The 22,163-nt window shown below is 42.5% G+C and overlaps 1 pseudogene; it reads left to right on the top strand.

Moving 5' to 3' along the window:
* Positions 1-9,030: 9,030 nt before the first annotated feature.
* LOC112129741 (U6 spliceosomal RNA) lies at positions 9,031-9,131 on the top strand (annotated as a pseudogene).
* The last annotated feature ends 13,032 nt before the right edge of the window (positions 9,132-22,163 follow it).

The raw sequence follows: 22,163 nt of genomic DNA, 5'->3' as shown, positions 1-22,163 counted from the left end.
TCCCAAAGTGCTTGGATTACAGGCATGAGCCACCGCACCCAGCCCATCGATGTTTTATATAAGTTTTCAGTCTTTAGGTCTTTCATCTCCTTTGATAAAGTTACACATAATTATTTTATTTTGTGTGTTTTTCTACTGTAAACGGGATTGTTTTCTTAATTTTCTTTCCAGATAGTTTGCTATTAGTGTATAAAAATGCTGCTGATTTTTATATGTTGATTTTGTCTGCTGCAACTTTACTGAATTTCTTTATCAGCTCTAACAGGCTTTTTGGCAGAGTTTTTAAGATTTTCTGTATATAAGATTGTGTCACCATAAAACAGAGACAATTTCACTTGTTCCTTTCATATTAGGATGACTTTCATTTCTTTCTCTTGCCTGATTGCCTACAATAGAACATTTTAAGAATAGTATTATGTTGTTATAAGTTGCAGTGTTATTTTGAGACCAATCATTCAAAGGATAAAGAAAGAGAGATTGATTATTTTAAACATAGATATAAGAAGCTTTTAAACATTAACTTCAAAACATATCTGTATCTCACATTTGAACAGACTAGCTTTTGCCATCATACATCTCAAACCTTATGTCTTCTTTAACAACCATATGCATATAATGCTGAACATCATAGGCCTGTTATCCTAGTACAACATCCGATCCCTGTACCTTATGCCACAATCTCAGGTGAACTGACAGGGTGAGTGGGGAGTAGTAGTATTCCTGGAAGCCATTCCCAAACCAGGTGGCTAGCAATGCCTTACCTATACGTGGAAATAACTGAGATCAATATAAATATATAGCACTGGGCTAGATAGTCCATTGTCAACTTGGTGCCACCATCACTTTTTTTAAGCCAGATAATTACTTTTGCTACTATGACTCCAAGGTAGAGTTAGCCAATAAGAAAACTTGAACAAGATTGGAAGGTGGGTAGAAGTAAGGTAAAATAATAGCCATTTTTTTCAGGTTGTGACAGTCAGACATGGATTTGCAATTTTTCCGCAAGCTCCCACTCAGAGGTTGTACAGAAACTGCATTTCATAGCCTTTCCACAAACTCTTACTTCACAGTCATAATGGCAAGATAAGGTAGTTTCTTAGACTGTCTCATAATCAGTGGCTTCTCCCAGGCCCACCCCCAGGCTAGAGGTATGGATGTATGGATATTACCTGGATTCCTGGACAGAGGCTAATGGTTTAGCTGGAAGGACAGGGACTTTGAAAGAATAAGATTGCCACCAGACATGGTGGCCTATGCCTGCAATGCCAGCACTTTGGGAGGCCAAGGGGGGCACATCACATGAGGCCAGGAGTTTGAGACCAGCCTGGCCAAGATGGCAAAACCCCATCTCTATTAAAAATACAAAAATGAGCCAGGCGTGGTGGTGCACGTCTGTAATTCCAGCTACTTAGGGGGCTGAGGCATAAGAACTGCTTGAACCTGGGAGGTGGGGTTGTAGTGAGCTGAGATCTCACCACTGCACTCCAGCCTGGGCAACAGAGAATCCATCTCAATAAATAAATTAATAAAATATGTAGGAAAGATGACAGGGCCATAAAAACCTAAGTCATTCTGGAAGAAGAACAAGAGGGGAAGATTTGCCCTAGTAGATATGAAAATAAAAGCTGCCCTACCAGCTATCAAGACAAAGCTACAGTAATAAAAAAAATAGTATGGTATTGGTGCAAGAGTAGACTGATGAAATGGAAGAAAAAGCCCAGAAACAAATGTAGGCAGATATGGTGCTATGGTCTAAATGTTTATATCCCCCCAAAATGCATACGTTGACATCTTCCTCCCCACGGTGATGGGAAGTGGGGCCTTTGGGAAGTGATGCAGTCAAGGAGGTGGCACCCTCATGAAAAGGATTAGTGCTCTCATAAGAAGAGGCTTGCAAGACAACCCTCACCCCTTCCACCATGTGAGGACACAGCAAGAAGTTGCCATCTAAGAGCCAGAAAGCAGGCCCTCACCAGACACCAAATTCGCCTTGATTTTGGACTTCCCAGCCTCCAGAACTATGGGAAATAAATTTCTGTTGTTTTTAAGCTACCAGTTTATGGTATTTTGTGATAGTAGCCCAAGTGAACTAAAACATATGGAAGCTGGATTTATGACAGAACAAATGTTATAGTTTAATAGGAAAAGGATGGACCACAACAAATGATACTGGCACAATTGGTTGTCCATATGTAAAAAAGTTAAAATTAATTCCTCCTGCATGCCCTACATAAAAATCCATTTAAAGTAGCTTAAACACAAATGTGAAAGGTGAAACTATAACAAAAATTAGGACATGCTATAGGATAATATAGAACAATAATTTCATAATTTAGGTCCTCAGGGTAGAGAGAGACTTCTTAAATAAAGGACAAAACGGCACCTACCTTAAAAAAAAAATGGTCAGGTGAGCACAGTGGCTCACACATAACCTCAGCTACCCATGAGGCTGAGGTAAAAGGATCGCGTAAGCCTAAAAGCTCCAGGCTGCAGTGAGCTATGATCACACCACTATACTCCAGCCTGGGTGACAGAGTGAGACCTCAACTCTAAAAAAAAAAAAAAAAAAAAGAAAGAAAGAAAGTGCATGAAGTAATTAAGAACTTCTGGTTTTCAAGAGACTTCATAAAGAATGAGAAGAAACAAGAGAAACAAGACACAAACTTGAAGATGACAATTGCAACACATATTACAAAGGATTAATTTCCAGAACATAGAAAGAATGCTTATAAGTCAATAAGAAAGAGAAAAATAGCCCCAAAGGAAATAGATGAAAACCCGGAATTCCACTGAAGATCAAAGGCAAATGTGTAATAAATATGAGAATATGCTTAACACAATTGAAAATTAAGGAAATGCAAATTAAAATCACAAAGCCAAAATTAAAAGTTTAAACAAACAGACTCAATGCCCTACCAGTCCACGCTTACCAACTGGGCAACAATTAAAGCACTGACAGTCCCACGTGCTAGTGAGCATGTGAAGCAAAAGAAATTCAAATATTGCAAATGGGAATGGAAACTGATATCACCACTGGTTGTTAGGTACTAATTAATAATGTTGAACATGTGTACACTCTATGACCCCCAGTCCCAGTGATAGGTATATAATTACCAAAAAAGTGGAAACATTCTCTGTGTCCATAATAAGTAGAGTGGATTTATGTATTGTGATATATTCAAACACTGGGCTACTATACCACAGCTGAAATAAATGAACAACAGTGATATTCATCAACATTAATTAACTTCAAAAATATAAATTTGAAAGGGAAAAAATCAGGTCACTGAAGAATATATATAATACAATATGATTCCATTTGTATACATTCTAAAAGCAGAAGAAATAATAATAAATTGTTTTGAAATACATGTGGTAAAAACTATACGGAAGAGTAATCGAATAATCAACATAAAATTCAGAATAGCGGTTACATGGGGACTGCAACAGAATGCACTTAAATAGCAGCCAAAGGGAGCATCCCAGGCGTTAGATAATGTTCAAACTGTTCACCGAAGTGCTGGGCACCATATTCTTTAACATATGTTTTGTTTTGTTTTGTTTTGAGACAAGGTTTGCATTGTTGCCAGGCTGGAGTACAGTGGCATGATCAGGACTCACTGCAGCCTGGACCTCCCCGGCTCAAGTGATTCTCCCACCTCAGCACCCCCCAAGTAGCTGTGACTATAGGTGCACACCACCACACCTGGCAAATTTTTTTTTTTATTTTAGTAAATTAAATTAAATTTTTAAAAAAATTTTTAGATTTTAGTTGCCCAGGCTAGTCTCAAATTCCTGAGCTCAAGCAGTCCTCCTGCCTTGGCCTCCCAAAGTGCTAGGATTACAGACATGAGTGGTAGCTAACATATGTTTTATGTATTATTTATGTGTGACACACAATAAAAGCAAACACACAAAGGGTTGAAGCAAGCGTTGGAGACTGAGGGCCCAAAAAATTTCCATTTACGTAATAAAACTGGTGTGTTTTAACAGTAACTATGCCAGCTCTAAAGGGTATTGGCAGGCCAGACAATTTGAGGGGAAAAAGGATATATTAATCTAATCATATGTTTATTAACTTATTTTCTTAATATACAATTTTAAAGCAGAGGTTTTTATTTGTAGACTTATTAAAAAGAGAATATGGCTTAAAATATCCAGAATTGATGAATCATCAGATACATAAAGCACAATTAATCCTTAGAAAGGGAAGTAAAAATGAAATTCCAGGCCGGTCGCAGTGGCTCACGCCTATAATCCTAGCACTTTGGGAGGCTTAGGCGGGCGGATCACGAGATCAGGAGATTGAGACCATCCTGGCTAATACGGTGAAACCCCGTCTCTACTAAAAAAAATACAAAAAATTAGCCGGGCGTGGTGGTGGGCGCCTGTAGTCCCAGCTACTCGGGAGGCTGAGGCAGGAGAAAGGCGTGAACCCGGGGAGTGGAGCTTGCAGTGAGCCGAGATCACGCCACTGCACTCCAGCGTGGGCGACAGAGCGAGACTCCGTCTCAAAAAAAAAAAAAAAAAAAAGAAATTCCACCTAGGATGGCCACAAAATTTATCATTCTAACTAGGATATTTTTGAGAGTAAATAGAGCACTATTAATAATTCTGAAAGGGTGCCAGGTGTAAACCAGGACTGTCCAGGGAAAATCAGTAACATATCATCCTCTGGAGAAACAGCAGTCACAGAACGTGTTCCTGCGCATTCAAGGGAAATGGAGATGGACTTCCCAGAGGACGCACGCTCAGGGCAGTGGCCTTGAGGCCTCCAAGCCGGGATGGCGCTAGGCCTTTCAAGTTGCCCGAGAGCAAAGAAAAGCGGTATCAGGATAGTACAGAGCAAAGAAGATAAAGAAGCTCAAGAGCCCATCAGGTGTCCGGTCCCCAGGTGCGATGGCCAGGGCCACATCACCGGGTAGTACGCGTCCCACTGCAGCGCCTCCGGGTGCCCCTTGGCAGCCAAGCGGACCTGAATGGCTCCCAGTTCTCCTGGAAGTCGGTCAGGACGGAAGGCATGTCCTGCTCCACGGCGGGGTGTGACAGCTAGGGCCATGTCAGCAGCAGCTTCTTCACACACCGCAGGCAGTTCCTGTCTGAAAAGCACCCCTATTTATACATACGGATCCCAGTGTCTCCCAGAACCCTGCATGAGGACAGGGGCCTTGGCTGCTCACCAGGACCCCTCAGGGCCCAGCAGGCCAGGGCAGGTGCACGGAACCCCGTAGCGTCAGGGAGCCGCCTCATCATTCCCAGTGAGTGTGCTCCTGCGCGTGCCGCCCCATGTCCTGTCCAGGTTTGATGATTACAAAGAACTACACGTGAACTTCCTTCTGCACATAGCTCCATGCCCTTGTGCAATCAGATCTTCAGGATCTATTCCTGGAAACAAGAATGCTAGCTTTAAAATTTTGACAGATCGTGCCAAAAAGGCCTCCAAAAAGTTTCTACTTACCCTAACCTTTCGCCATTAACAAAATATTTTAAAACAAAACAAAAAAGAAAGAAAGAAAGAAAAAGAAGAAGAAAAGAAAGAAACAGCAGTCACAGAGAAAATACTGATTGCCAGTACTGGCTGACAGTAGACTTCTCAACAGCAACAATAGATGTCAGGATAAGATGGGAAAATATCGGCCAGGCGCTGTGGTTCCCTGAGTGTGCGTCCTCTGCGCCTGTAGTCCCAACTACTTGGGAGGCTGAGGCAGGAGAATGGCGTGAACCCGGGAGGCGGAGCTTGCAGTGAGCTGAGATCGCGCCACTGCACTCCAGCCTGGGCGACAGAGCGAGACTCCATCTCAAAAAAATAAATAAATAAAAAATAAAAAAGATGGGAAAATATCTTCAAATTACTCAAAGAAAATAATGGTCACCTAGAATTCTATCCCCAGCTAGATGTTATAAGAAAGAAAATGACTTTTGCTCAAACGAAGAAAGAGTGTTTTTTACCATTACGTACCAATGTGCAAAGAACTAAAGGATATACTTCAGGGAGAAGAAAATTGAATATAGAAAAAGGAACAAGAAGCAGTAAACAACGATGAGTGAACAAACTGATAGAGTTAAAGATAAATCTGAATAAGCCATGCCATCATAAAACAATATGATTTTTATAATAAATAATTTAAGGATATTGAAATAAGATACATTAAAAAATAAGATAATTTAAGGATATTGAAATAAGATACATTAAAAAACTGAAAAACAATATGTAAGCTAGGAAGAAAATGATCATACTTCAAGTATGATGTATATAATGTAGTTCCTACATTATCTGGGAAAAATAAGAAGATGTTGAATAATTGCTACCTTGTTAAGTAAAGAATACATGTATATATGTTAAACATTTAAGAATAACACTAAAAGGATAGAAATAGTATTCACAGGTTTCAAATTAGTAGAGGTGAAAAAAAGAAACAAAAACAACTAGATCAACCCAATAGGAGACAAGAAACGGGGGGAAAAAAGAGGAAAAGCTGGCTGGACACAGTGGCTCATGCCTGTAATCCTAAGACTTTGGGAGGCCAAGGCAGGCGGATCACCTGAGGTCAGGAGTTCAAGACCAGCCTGGCCAACATGGTGAAACTCCATCTCTACTAAAAATACAAAATTAGCCAGGCATGGTGGCATGTGCCTGTGGTCCCAGCTGCTTGGGAGGCTGAGGCAGGAGAATCGCTTGAACCCAGGAGGCAGAAGTGGCAATGAGCCAAGATGGTACCACTGCACTCCAGCCTGGGTGACAAGAGCAAAACTCCATTTCAAAAAAAAAGGAAAAGCAGAACACTAGAAAGAACAAAAGTAATATAAATTAGTTCTATATGTCATGTATATTAACCAAAATGAGATAATCAATACAACATATCAGTAATCAGAGTACATTTTAAAATGTTAAAGGATTTACTCAGGAGATAGAGATCTCTGATTAGATTTAAAAAATAAAAGCTGCATATATGCTGTTTATAAAAGACACACAACTAAAACACAAGGACTCAAAAAAGCTGAAACTTTTATTTAATGATAAAAGATAAACTAGGCAAATATTAATCAAAAGAAAGCTGTTGTAACCAATCTCTGGCAAAATATATTTTAAGTCCAAAGCATTATTAGAAATAAAGAGTCACGGCTGGGTGTGGCGACTCACGCCTCTAATCCTAGCACTTTGGGAGGCCAAGGCAGGCGGATCACTTGAGGTCAGGAGTTCAAGACCATCCTGGCCAACTTGGTGAAACCCCGTCTCTACTAAAAATACAAAAACATTAGCTGGGTCTAGTGGTTCATGCCTGTAGTCCCAGCTACTCAGGAGGCTGAGGCAGAAGAATCGCTTGAACCCAGGAGGCAGAGGTTGCAGTGAATCGAGATCACGCCATTGCACTCCAGCCTGGGCTATCTCAAAAAAAAAAAAATTAAATTAAAAAAAAGGAATAAAGAGTCACTATATAATAATTAAAGGAGTTAATCAGAAAGGTTGAACATCATGGAACTTACATGCTTCCAGTTAACACAACCTCAAAATATATTAAGCAAAAATTAAATATAAAAAGCAAAAACTGATAGAATTACAAGATGAAATTTAAAATCTACAAGCATAGTGGGAGAGGTTAACATCTCTTAGAAATTGGAATTTGAAATTGAATTAGAAATAGAAATATCCAAGAGACAAAAAACCAAGTTAGGCTGTAGATTAAACACAGTAAGTTTAATCTAATGAACATATGGAGAATTCCACAACCAACAGCTACAGAATATACATTTTTTAAGCTTCATGAACATTTTGAAAATTGATTTTGTACTACAATACAAAGCAAATCAAGAACCAATATTATGTAGACTACATTCTGTCATCACAATTCAATTAAATTCAAAATCAATAACAGCACAATTTTAAAAATTTAATATGTTTGGGAAATGTAAAAACACACTTCTGAACAACAAATGGATCAAAGAAAAAATCATAACGAAGATTAGAAAATATTTACAACTGAATGATAAAATTCTTCGTGTCAAAATTTGTGGAATGTAGCTAAAAGCAGTAATTAGAGGAAAAGCCATACAAGCGTATATTAAAAGAAACTGGAAAATTAATTGAATAAATATCAGATTCAAGATTTTCTATAAATTATGTCAGAGTAAATCCAAAGAAAATAGAAGGAAATAATAAAGAAAGGAACAGCTATTAATAAAATAGAAAGCAAAGAAACAATAGAAGAGGTAATCAGTCTGGTTCTTTGAAAATACCAATATACAGAAATTTGATCTGATTGATCAAAATAAGAAAAGGTACAAATAAATAATATTAGCAATTAAATAACTACAGATATAATAGATACTTTAAAAATAATAAGTAAATACTATGAACAAGATTATGCCAATAAACTGGGTGAAATGAAAATTTTCACAGAACAAAAACACCTACCAAAACTGACTAAGGGCCAGGTGTGGTGGCTCATACCTGTAATCCCAGCACTTTGGGAGGCTGAGGCAGGAGGATTGCTTGAATCCAGGAGTTTGAAACCAACCTGGGCAACAGAGTGAGACCTCATCTTTACAAATATATAAATTTTTTGAAATAAGCAGGGCATGGTAGTGCATGCCTGTAGTCCCAGCTACTTGGGAGGCTGAGGCAGAAGGACCACTGCACTGCAGCCTGGGCAACAGAGCAAGACACTGTCTCAAGGAAAAACAAAAAAAAAAACTGACTAAGAAATAGAGGATCTGAATAAACAAATAATCATTAAAGGAATTAAATTCCTGTTTTAGAAATCTATCCCCACATACGCAAACACACAATATGTGGTCCAGGTGATTTTACAAGTTAGCTCTACTAAACATTCAAAAAAGAGATAACCAACTTCATGCAAATGATTCCAAAGAATGGGAAAAGAAGGAAAACCTTCAAACTATTTTATGAGGTAAATATAACCTTGATATCAAAAAGAAACAAGAAAAATATAAGAAAGGAAAATTACAGCACAATCTCACTTTTGAACAATTTGAGATGCAATAATCTTAAATAAAATATTTTCAAACCAAGCGCTCACTACACATGTACTAAAATTAGAATGACACAGAGTAGATTAGCATGGTCCCTGTGCAGGGATGATACACACATTCATGAAGGATTCCATATTTTTTCATCTCACCCCAGTTAAAATGGCTTCTACGCAAAAGTCAAGCAATAACAAATGCTGGTGAGAATGTGGAGAAAAGGGAACCCTCGAAAACTGTTGGTGGGAATGTAAATTAGTACAACCACTATGGAAAACAGTTTGGAGATTCCTCAAAAAACTAAAAACAGAGCTACCATATGATCCAGCAATCCCACTGCTGGGTATATTCCCAAAAGAAAGGAAAATAGTACATTGAAGAGATATCTGCACTCCTATGTTTGTTGCAGCACTATTCACAATAGCTAGGATTCAGAGTGTCAATTAATGGATGAATGTGTAAAGAAAATGTGGCACATATACACAATGGAGTACTATTCAGTCATAAAAAAGACTGAGATCCAGTCATTTGCAACAACATGGATGGAACTGGAGGTCATTTTGTTAAGTGAAATAAGCCACGCATGGAAAGACAAACATCGCATGTTCTCATTTATTTGTGGGATCTAAAAATCAAAACAACTGAACTCATGAACGTAAAGTATGGTTTCCAGAGGCTAAATGATAGTGGGGGCTGATGGGGAAGTGGTGATGGTTAATGTATACAAAAAAATAGAAAGAATGAATAAGGGCTGGGCATGGTGGCTCACACTTGTAATCCTCATCTCTACTAAAAATACAAAAATTAGCTGGGCATGGTGCCATGTGCCTGTAGTCCCAGCTACTTGCAGGCCGAGGCAGGAGGGAGGTGGAGGTGGCAGTGAGCCAAGATCATGCACTGCACTCCAGCCTGGGCGACAGAGCTAAGATTTTGATAGCACAACAGGGTGACTATAGTCAATAATAACTTAATTGTACATTTTAAATTAAAGAGTGTAATTGAATTGTTTGTAACTCAAAGGATGAATTCTTGAGGGGATGGATGCCCCATTCTCCATGACGTGCTTATTTTACGTTGCATGCCTGTATCAAAACATCTCATGCACCCCATAAATATATACCTACTCTGTACCCACAAAAATTAAAAATTAAAAAAATTTCTTTTAAGTTCATAAACCAATACAGCATTATGTACTACAATAACAACCACCAACATAAACCAGTGAAGTTTATTTCAGGAATAAAAGGATGGTTTAGCATTAGAAAATCTGTTAATATAATTAACAGGAATAGATCAAAAAGGGAAATTATATATAGAAAAATTGTTTGAAAAATCTAAGAGCTGGGTGTATATCCATTTGTGGTCTATGCTGTGGTTTGACTGTCTCTGCCGAAACTCATGTTGGAACCTTCATTCTCAGTGTATCAATATTGGGAGGTGGTACCTTTAAGAGGTGATTAGGTTATTACTATAGATTAATATCTTTCTCTAGAGACTCAATTAGTTCTTGGGAATGGATTCATTTCCCCAAGCAGGCTTTGTTTTTGTTTTTGTTTCTGAGACAGGGTCTCGTTGTGTCACCCAGGCTGGAGTACAATCATAGCTCACTGCAGCCTCAAATTTCCGGGCTCAAGTGATCCTTCTGTCTTAGCCTGTAGAGTAACTGGGACTACAGGTGCACACCACCACACCTGGCTAGTTTTTTTTTTTAATTTTGTGTAGAGATGAGGTTTTGCCATGTTACCTAGGCTGATCTCAAACTCCTGAACTCAAGCAATCCACCTGCCTCAGCTTCCCAAAGTGCTCCCAAAGGGATTACAGGCATAAGCCACCACGCCTGGCCTAGCAGGTAGTAATAAAGCAAGGTTGCCTCTCATGTTTGGTCTCTGAACACATACCCACTTCCCCTTCCGCTTTCCCACCATGTTATGACACAGCACAAGGCCCTCACCAGAAGCCACCCAGATACTGGTGCCATGCCTCTTAGACTTCCCAGCTTCCAGAACCATGAGTAAAGTAAACTTCTTTTCTTTACAAATTACCCATTCTCAGGGATTCTATTATAACAACACGAAATGGACTAAGACTATATATATAAATATATTTTTTTAATTCTTAGCAAACTAAGACTTGAAAAAAAAACTTTATAACTTTAAAAGGGTGTATCTATAAAAACTTAAAGCAAACATCATACTTCATGGGCAAAATTCTCCTCAAAGCATTCTCTTCAAAGTTAGGATAAAGAGCTGCCTATTCTTACCTCCTCTATTGACCATTATTCTGGAGGTCACAGCCAGTGTGTAAAGACTAGAAAGAAAATCAAAGCTGAAAAGTCTTGAAAGGAAAAAATGAAACTGTCATTGTCTACAGTTTATAGCATTGTCCATATAGAAAATCCAAGAGGAGGCCAGCATGCCCATAGTCCAGCTACTCAGGAGGCTAAGGTGGGAGGCTTGCTTAGGCTCAGGAGTCCAAACTTGCAGTGAGCTATAACCATGCCACTGTACTACAGCCTGGGAGATAGAGTGAGACCCTGTTTCTTAAAAAAAAAAAAAAAAATCCAAGAACAGTGCTTTAGAAAAGTGAGAAAAGTCTGGGTGCAGTTGCTTATGCCTGTAATCCCAGCACTTTGGGAGGCTGAGATGGGCAGTTCCCTTGAGGTCAAAAGTTTGAAACCAACCTGGGCAACATGGCAAAACCCCGTCTTTACCAAAAATACAAAAATTAGCCAGGTGTAGTGATGTGCACCTGTAGTCCCAGCTACTCAGGAGGCTGAGGCAAGAGAATCTCTTGAACCTGGGAGGCGGAGGTTGCAGTGAGCCGAGATCGTGCCATTGCAGACAGAATGAGACTCTGTCTCCAAAAAAAAAAAAAGTGAGAAAAGTGCTGGATAAACTATTCGTGTGTGTGCAAAAATCAACTGTGCTCCTATAATAAGTAAGAGTGATTTTAAAATGTAATTTTTTTATAATTTCATTTACTATAGCCAAAAACCTGTATGGTACCTAAAAATGAATTCAACAAAAGTTATGCAAAATATTTCCAGAGAAAAAAATGTATAACTTTATTAAGACTTTTAAAAAACTAAAAAAAAAAAATAGAGAAATTATGTTCATGAATGGGAAGTCCCAGGTTCATAAAGATGGCAAACTTCTCTCCAAATAGTGGATCAATATAATGCAAATGCAAACAAAATTTCAACTCTGTGTGTGCATGCACACAATCTGACAGACTGCTCTTACAATTTATATGGAGGAGTTCGGGCCCTAAATAGACAAGTCGATTTTGGAGAACAAAGTGGGATGACTTACCCTATGAGATAGCAGGACATTTTATAAATTATAGTAGTTAGCACAGTGTGGTATTGGCATACGGATAGAAAAATAAACCGATGGCACAGAACTGAGCCCAGAAACAAGTCTAAGTCTTTGAGGAAACCTCGTCTATGGCAGAGGCGGTATTACAATTGAGGCTGGGAAGGGGTGATAGTCTAGTCAATAATAATGTTGGAAATATTGGTTCCTCAAATGAGGAATAGAGGGAAAAAATAGATTCTTACATCACACAATAGACAAAAAGCAATTTCAGGTGAATTAAAGACCCAAATGTAAAAAGCAAAGTTTAAAACTTCTAGAAGAAATCACAGAAAAAATAATCTGTATTACTCTAGAGAAAGTTTTTTTTTTTTTTTGAGACAGAGTCTAACTCTGTCACCCAGGCTGGAGCGCAGTGGCGCAATATTGGCTCACTGCAACTTCCGCCTCCTGGGCTCAAGCAATTCTCTTGCCTCAGCCTCCTAAGTAGGTGGGATTGCAGGCGCATGCCACTACGCCTGGCTAATTTTTGTATTTTTTTAGAGATGGGATTTCACCATGTTGGCCAGGTTGGTCTCGAACTTTTGACCTCAAATGATTCACCTGCCTTGGCCTCCCAAAATGCTGGAATCACAGGTGTGAGCCACCGCACCTGGCCAGAAAAAAGATTTTTTTGTTTTTGTTTTTGTTTTTTTTTGAGACAGAGTCTGGCTCTGTCACCCAGGCTGGAGTTCAGTGGTGCTATCTTGGCTCACTGCAATCTCTGCCTCCTGGGTTCACACCATTCTCTCTCTTCAGCCTCCCGAGTAACTGGGACTACAAGAGCCTGCCACCATGCCTAGCTAATTTTTTGTATTTTTAGTAGAGACGGGGTTTCACCATGTTAGCCAGGATGGTCTCGATCTCCTGACCTTGTGATCCGCCAGCCTCAGCCTCCCAAAGTGCTGGGATTACAGGCCCCACCCAGAAAAAGATTTTTTAAGTATCATAAAGCAGAAAGGAAAAGATTGTTAAATCTGATGACAGACAATGTCCTTAACAGAGTGAAAAGATGAAGCATGGTGTTTCTTATAAAGTTAAATATGCACCATCCCTATGATCCAGCAGTTCCACTTTGAGGTATTTACCCAAGAGAAATGAAAACACATGTCCACAAAAAGACAGGTACAAGGATGTTTATAGCCATTTTCCTCACAGTGGCCAAAACCTGAAACAATCTACATGTCCAGCAACAGGAGAATGGATAAACATATTGTGGTATATTTATACAATGGAAATCTTCTTAACAATAAAAATGAAATCTACATAACAACATAGATGAATCTTAAAAACATTATGCTGAGCACAAGAAGCCAGACACACTTACTGTATTCTTTCTATTACATTAAGTTCTAAATCAGGCAAAATTACTATATATTAATAGTAAAAGAAGTCAAACCAGTAGTTGTCAGGGAAAGGGCACGAAAGGCCTTGCTAGGATGGTGGAAATGTTCTATAACATGACAGAGGAGTGGGTTCATAGCCGCATGTATTTGTCAAAAGCCATCAAACTAGGCAGGGTGCGGTGGCTCATGTCTGTAATCCCAGCACTTTGGGAGGCCGAGGTGGGTGGATCACCTGAGGTCAGGAGTTCGAGACCAGCCTGACCAACATAGTGAAACACCATCTCTACTAAAAATACAAAATTAGCTGGGCGTGGTGGCACATGCCTGTAATCTCAGCTACTTGGGAGGCTGAGGTGGAGAATCGCTTGAACCTGGGAGGCAGAGATTACAATGAGTGAAGATCGTGCCATTGCACTCCAGCCTGGGCAAATAAGAACGAAACAAAACAAAACAAAAACACAAAAACAAAAACAAAAAGCCATCAAACTGCAGCAATTAAGATTTGTGTATTTAACTGTATTTAAAAAATCAGCCGGGCATGGTGGCTCATGCCTGTAATCCCAGCACTTTGGGAGGCCGAGGCGGGCAGATCACGAGGTCAGGAGATTGAGACCATCCTGGCTAACACGATGAAACCCCGTCTCTACTAAAAATAGAAAAAATTAGCCAGGTGTGATGGCGGGCACTTGTAGTCCCAGTTACTCGGGAGGCTGAGGCAGGAGAATGGCGTGAACTCAGGAGGCAGAGCTTGCAGTGAGCCGAGATCGCGCCACTGCACTCCAGCCTGGGCAACAGAGCAAGACTCCGTCTCAAAAAAAAAAAAAAAATCTCTCAAATCCACTCCCCCAACCCACCACAAAAAGACAAACTATAGTCTGGGAAAAAGCATTCGCCTGATAAGAGATTCATGTGCAAAATCCACAAAGAATTGCCACAAATCAATTCTGAAGAAAAAAATATCAAATAGAATAGTCAGAAGAATACAAACAGGCAATTTACAGAAGAGAACATTTGGAAAGATGCTGAACCTCACCACTCATCAGGAAAATAACACAATAGCACTTCATACCCATTGGATTCACAAAGTTGTTGAAATCTAAGGATACTAAACACTGGTGAGACTGTGGAGCAACTGGAATTCAGATAGCGTACTCTGCTTGCGGGAATGTGGACAGGCAGTGCCTAGGAAAAGTGAAGAGGTCCCTCGCTTGTGATCCAGTCATTCCTGGCAGGTATGTCTTTAGCTGGGGGGCATTTGTATCTCTCATATGTGCACAAGGGGAACCCTCACTGCACCACTGTTTGTAACAAAAAAAAAAAGAGAATGGAGGATGGGCAGAAATACAAAAAAGAAAACACAGAGGCCATGTGTGGTGGCTCACCCCTGTAATCCCAGCACTTTGGGAGGCCAAGGCAGGCAGATCACAAGGTCAGGAGTTCAAGACCAGCCTGGCCAACATGATGAAACCCCGTTTCTACTAAAAATACAAAAATTAGCCAGGCATAGTGGTGCGCGCCTGTAATTCCTGCTACTCGGGAGGCTGAGGCAGGAGAATTGCTTGAATCTGGGAGGCGGAGGTTGCAGTGAGCCAAGATCGCGCCATTGCTCTCTAGCTCTGGGTGACAGGGGAAGACTCCATCTCAGTGAAAAAAAAAAAATTAGCCAGGCATGGTGGCAGATCCCTGTAATCCCAGCTACTTGGAGGCTGAGGCAGGAAAATCGCTTGAATCCCAGAGGCGGAGGTTGCAGTAAGCGAAGATAATACCACTGCACTCCAGCCTGGGTGACAGAGACTCCGTCTAAAAAAAAAAAAAAAAACACACATATGGGTCTAGGGGAAAGGCAAACTAAATGTCTATCATGTCTGTCAACAGGGGAATGGATACAGTATGGTGTGTCCATGTAACAGAATAAAAATCATTAGTGAAAATGAATTACAGGGTACACACAATGTCACAACAAAATGTTTTAAAAACAGGTTACAGTAGACTACAAATTGTATGTTTCCATTTATATAAAGTTTGAAAACACAGCAAAACTAAACCATCTATTGTTTAGGGATACAAATATATTTGGTATAAGTATAAAGAAAGCATGAAAATCACACACACAATTCGGGATAATGGTTACTGAGGAAAGGGGAGGGGCTGAGGAGGGCCTCAGAGGGGACTTTCAAATGAATGATTATATTCTTTTTCCTAAATTGAGTGGTGGGTACGCAGGTATTTGCTGTTGTCGCTAATCCTTAGACACTGCACTATTTTATAAATATATCTAAATATTTATACATGTAAGGACAGCAAGTTTTATAGATGTGCATTGAAACTTAGAAGGCTTCAATCATGTTTATATCTTCAAAAAAAATCTGAAGCAAATATGGCAAGTGGTAAGATTGGACAAAGTTGGGTCATGGATAACAGGTGTTCATTAGTCTTTTAAAATATATAATAGGGGCTGAGCACGGTGGCTCACACCTGTAATCCCAGCACTTTGGGAGACTAAGGCAGGTGGATCACCTGAGGTCAGGAGTTAGAGAGCAGCCTGGCTAACATGGTGAAACCCCATCTCTACTAAAAATACAAAATTAGCTGGGCATGGTGGTACATGCCTGTAATCCCAGCTACTTGGGAGGCTGAGACAGAAGAATTACTTGAACCTGGGAAGTGGAGGTTGCATGAGCCAAGATTGCGCCATTGCACTCCAGCCTGGGCGACAAGAGTGAAACTCCATCTCAAAATAAATAAATAAATAAATAAAAATAAAATTTTTAATAGCAAATGTTCTTTAAAAAGAAAAACAATATCCCTATTTGAAGATAAAGATTTATCTGTTCTCGTTAGTTTCTAGTCTGGTGGGGGAGATTAAGACAATAATCAAATAATGGTTTTTATGAAATAAAACTACTAACTAAGCAGTGTTCTAAAGACAATGGAATCACTCCATGGGAGCAGAAAATAAAGGAATTTGATCCGGGCTGGAGTGTCAGGTCGGTAGTTAGAGTGGGAATCGGGGCCAGTGAGGGAAGCACACAGATGGTTCAGCAGTGGGCAGTGAGGAAGACGCCAGGGGAGGAGAGGAAGGGCTGCTCCCTGAAGCCTTCTGCCAAAGGGGATGACCTAGCAGAATTCCGAATGATAGGGCTTAGACAAAGAAGAAGGCAATAAGAGTGTTCTGTGCAGTGAGGGCATCATGTGCTAAGGCAAAGAGATGTGAGAGAAGAAAGTCAATCTGGAGGCATCTGAGTAGTCCAAGAGGCTGGAAAATGGGGTTGGGGTGGAGTGTGAATAAGGGGCAGGATATGAGGCCAAGAGCCAGCCAGGACTGGTCATGAGGGCCTGTATTCCATGCAAGGTGGGGACTTAGGCAGGGGTGTGACATCATCTGATGACAGAGAGTGGATTGAGAGGGAGAGCCCGAAGGCAGGGCATCCAGCTGGTGGCTGTGTAGTGATGTAAGGGAGAAAAGATGGAGGCTGAAGTGGAGGCATAAATGAGAAGGTTATGGAGCCTAGGGCTGTTCCTGAACCAGGAGAGGGTGGCATGTCAGAAGCCAGGGAGGACCGAGCTCAACCATATCAAAAGCTGCAGAGAGATTGCTGAAACTTGGGACTTAAAGGATTGCCTTGATGTGTCAACTAGGAGATGAGAACAGTTGCTGTGGAATGAGGTGGGGTGGATGCAGAAGTCAGCCTGCAGTGCTGTGGGTGTTTCATGTCAAAGGCTGGGAGACAGGGTTGGAGAAGGCAGCCTCAGGCCAAGGATGGGGGCTCAGAGCTCTCTTCCAGAGTCTTCTACTCCCTGCCCCAGTCCCAACCTGAGCTCACTACAAGCAATCAACATGAAAACAAAGGGAGAGTGTCTAGCAGAGGCCTTCCCATCTGCAGAGCAAGGAAGTCTCGGTCCCAAGGTCAATGCTGAAGAGGAACTTGCTTGGTGGTGCAGGTCATGGAGCCAGCAAGATTCTTGATAAACAGGAGAGGATGGTGGCACCGGAGGTGGATGTAGGGGGTTTCGTGAAGTGATTTGGCACGAGGGTCCAGTGGAGGCCAAGAATAAACAATGTTGTGGAAATGAAATGGTGATAATTTACAAGGGCAAATTGTTTTACATTCCAGCGGAGTTGGCTCCCAAGCCGAACTCTTCCTGCAGAAGTTGAGGTGGTGTGTGAGTCATTGTTATAAATAGACCAGCCAACTGAATGTCATCGGAAAGGACACAGTCCCATGAGTATAACCTTGGAGGGCGCAAATGGCACTGCATGGATTGAGATCTTGTTCCAAGAAGAGGGCAGAGGGAGAGCTTGGGGCACGGGGGGCTGTCCAGGAGAGGAAGCAGACGCTGAAGAAGGGGGTTCCAGCTCAAGCAGCAGGCCAATGCAGAGGACTGGCCAGGAGCAAGCTTCCTGCATGGCTCAGTGGAGCCCAGCTCTCAGCTGCCTAGCTGCTAGCTCAGGCTGGGTCGTCTCACTTTCTCCATCTACTTGAGCTGCTGTAACAGAATACCACAGACCTAGGGGGCTTAGACAGCAGGAATCGATTTCTCACAGTTCTGGAGACAGGCAGTCCAAGATGAAGGTGCCGGCAGCACTAGTTTCTGGCAAGGGCTCTTCTTTGGCTAGCAGGTGGCCACCTTCTCACTGTGTCCCCACATGGCCTCATCTCTGCGTGTGGAGAGAGAGCTCTCTGGTGTCTCTTCCTCTTCTTAGAAGGACACCAGTCCTATGGGACTAGGGCCCCAGCCAATGAATTCATTTAACCTTTATTACCTCCTAAAAGCTGCCGTCTCCAAATGTTGTCCCGTGGGGAGTTAAGGCTTCAGCTGATGAACTTGGGTGGGGGACACAATTCAATCTATAACACTTGCTTTCTAGAAATTCTTCCAAAGAATCCCAACTCTTCTAGAATCCCAAGACACTCCATTAACCAAAGCACAAGAAAATACAATTCCCAACCGGCATCAGCTCATTCATTCATTCACCACCATGGATGTGCAGGTCCTGATGAACACTGGGGACACAGAAGGGCCTTGCCTTCACGTTCATAATGACTTCAAAACAGGGGCCCTGAGCTCTTAGGAAACTTCTGGAAGAGGAGAACGTCATAGACATCAAGCACTGTCCCCTGAGGAAATCTGAGTCCAGCCACACCTGGCATGAAAGAGGTCGCCCAGAGCCTTTCCTGCACCAGTCAGGCTGAGTGCCCCCGTCTCAGCTCCCACGAGCCCCTGTACTTCATCTTTTTTTTTTTTTTTTGAGATGGAGTCTTGCTGTGTTGCCCAGGCTGGAGTGTAGTGGCACGATCTCGGCTCACTACAACCTCCGCCTCCCGGGTTCAAGCAATTCTCCTGCCTCAGCCTCCTGAGTAGTTGAGACTACAAGTGCATGCCACCACACCCATCTAATTTTTGTATTTTTAGTAGAGACGGAGTTTCACCATATTGGTCAGGCTGGTCTTGAACTCCTGATCTCGTGATCTGCCCGCCTCAGCCTCCCAAAGTGCTGGGATTACAGGCATGAGTCACTGTGCCCAGCCGATCTTATAGGTCATATAAAGGACTTAACTGCCCAGAACTAAGAGAAGGCCCAAAGCCAAGAACAAAAGGCACTAAGAACCCGGCACCTCTGTGCCCCAAAGATGAGGCTGGGCCTGCCCAGCCACACCCCCGAAAGGGACCACAAAGCTATGGAATCTGCCCTAAATGTGTCAAAGGACAGGAAAGGGAGGACTCTCATCGCATCATAGAAAGCAATGTGAAAAAATAAAACCATTTCCTGTTTAGACTCTCATGAATGGACATTCCGCGATAAACCACAAATCATGAGATTATTGTATCTGCTCCCACAATGAGGCCTGTGAACTCTTTGAGGGGTAGAGATGTCATCCCCTCTGTCCCTGGCACCTGCAGCAGCGTCAGTCATGGTCACGCTTAGTGTCAATGCCCAGGGGCCTCTGTTCTCAGTATAGGGGGCACCTTGGCTTTGACCTTGTATTTCTTTTCTGCCGGACAAGCCAGCCCCTCAGAACCAGAAGCAACCACATCTCACACCAGGCACCAACCACAGGGTCCTCCCCCATCTTGGGGCTGTAGTCTCTGAGTGCAACTTGCTTTTGGGGAGACTCCACAGTCTGTCTGGGAGCTTCCAACTCCAACTCAGGGTTGCCCCTCTTTCCTTTTGTGGTGTGGGGGTCCAGGGTGCGCAGTGCTTGGCCAGGGAGGGAGCTCCCTTTAAAGGCCACCAGCCTGAGGTTATCAAGAATGAGCCAGCAGGGAAGCACAGCCCTCCCGACCGCCCAGACAAAGCTCAAACCCAAGCTAGTCTGTTTTGGTGGAGCGAGGAAGAAGCAAGAGGCAATTCCTAAGAGTGGGCAGCCCTGGCCTGGACAGGATGACTAAGAGGCTGGAGCTTGTGCAGGCTGTTTGCTGACCCACTGACTTGCAGGGCTTTTCCAGCCAATGTCCTTCTAACACTGCCCCAAAGTGAGTGGGGGTGAAGGGAAGGAGCTCCTGAGCCACCAGCCCCTCAGGTACCCCAGAGAGCAGGCAGTAGGCAGCACCACCCAGGTCTCATTCCACAGTTGGGGAAACCAGCGAGAAGTGAGGCCAGCTGGTCTTCCTTGGTGTAGTGGGGACTTAGGGAGCTTTTCCTATTTACAAGAGGTTTGTAAAATGCACCAAATCAGGAACTTTCCTGTCTTACAACCGGATTGTAAAATGCACCAATCAGTGCTCTGTAAAACACACCAAACAGCGCTCTGTAAAATGCACCAATCACCAGGATTCTAAAAGTAGCCAGTCACGGGGTGGATTGAAAAAAGAGCACTCTGATAGGACAGAAATGGAACATGGGATGGGTACAATAAGGGAATAAAAGCTGACCACTCCTTCCTCCCCTGCAAACTAGCAGGGGTAACCTGCTCAGGTAGTCTTCCGCTCTGTGGAAGCTTTGTCCTTTCGCTCTTCACAATAAACCTTGCTACCCCTCACTCTTTGGGTCCATGCCATCTTTAAGAGCTGTAACACTCGCTGCAAAGGTCCGTGGCTACATTCTCGAAGTCAGCAAGACCACGAACCCACTGGCAGGAACCAACTCCAGATACACCAGGACCAGAGAGGAGAAGGACTCTCCTAATATGACACAAGGAGTCAATGCAGCACTAAGGAGTCAGTGCTAAGTGCGGCAGGCATGGGAGGCACTGAAGGTTTCAGGGAGGCGGTGATGAGCCCAATGTGGGGGTGGCTCAAACTGGCCACATGGTGGGGGGATATGGCAAGAACTCAGTGGGCAGCCCAGAGGAAGGAGAGGCAGAAACAGATCTGCACTGAACTCGCGGATAGAGATCTTCAGTCGCATCAACAGTATTGACACGGAAGGGTGGGGCCTGCTGAGGGGAGGGGAGGGGAGGGAGGGGCTGAAGATGACCCCAAGTTTCTTATGGGGGGTGCCTGAGTGGCTGGCAGCATCATTGGCAGAAATAGAGAAGTTGGGCGTGGGTCGGGGGGGCGGGCTTTAATTCAGGGAGGTCATTTTGAGGGACAGGAAGGACAAGCCCATTTCCCATGGAAATAAGAACAGTAGGGGGGTAAGGTCCAGTTTCGTGAATGGGGCTTTGAAGTCAGCTAGACCTGAGCTCTAGTCTCCCAGGCTCTGCCATCCACTTACTGTGTGACCTCAGTCAAACCATTAACCTCTCTGAGCCCAGGTTCCTCACCTGTAAACTGTAGGGAATCATTGCACTCCCCCATAGGGTTGTCATAACGACCAAGATAGGGTGTTACAAGGACTAAGAAATATTTACTGTCGCTTTCATTACTCTATGCCAAATGCTTAATATATATCAACTCAATTAATCCTCCCAGAAACCTGTAAAGCAGGCACTGTTTTTTTTTTTTTTTCCAATTTGCAGATGAAAAAAACTGAAGATTCAGAGAGGTTAAAGAAATTGCTTAGGGTCACACAGCAAGAATGGGAGTCTGTTCAGGAATTTGAACTCAGATTCTCTTTTTTTTTTTTTGAGATGGAGCCTTGCTCTGTCACCCAGGTTGGAGTGTGGCATGATCTCGGCTCACTGCAACCTCCACCTCCCGGGTTGAAGTGATTCTTCAGCCTCAGCCTCCTGAGTAACTGGGATTACAGGTGCCTGCCACAAGGCCCTGCTAATTGTTGTATTTTTAGTAGAGGCAGGGTTTCACCATGTTGGTCAGGCTAGTCTCAAACTCCTGACTTCAGGTGATCCACGTGCTTTGGCCTCCCAAAGTTCTGGGATTACAGATGAGCCACCGTGCCTGGCCTGAACTCAGCTCCTTCTAAAGCACAAACTTCCCAGCATGAGGTTGTCCCTCCACTGCCTTCATGGAGCTACAGGGCTGCTTCCCACTTCCAGAAAGAGGGGGAGTCAAGAGGCTCAGAGAGTAGGAGGTAGGTTTGAACCCATAGAACAAGAACCCAGAACCACCTGGACATGATTCAGACAATATTATT

Source organism: Pongo abelii, chromosome 19 (assembly GCF_028885655.2).
Source record: "Pongo abelii isolate AG06213 chromosome 19, NHGRI_mPonAbe1-v2.0_pri, whole genome shotgun sequence".
Lineage (NCBI taxonomy): Eukaryota > Metazoa > Chordata > Mammalia > Primates > Hominidae > Pongo > Pongo abelii.
The sequence above is the reverse complement of the archived record's forward strand: the minus strand, read 5'-3'. Positions and strand labels throughout refer to the sequence as shown.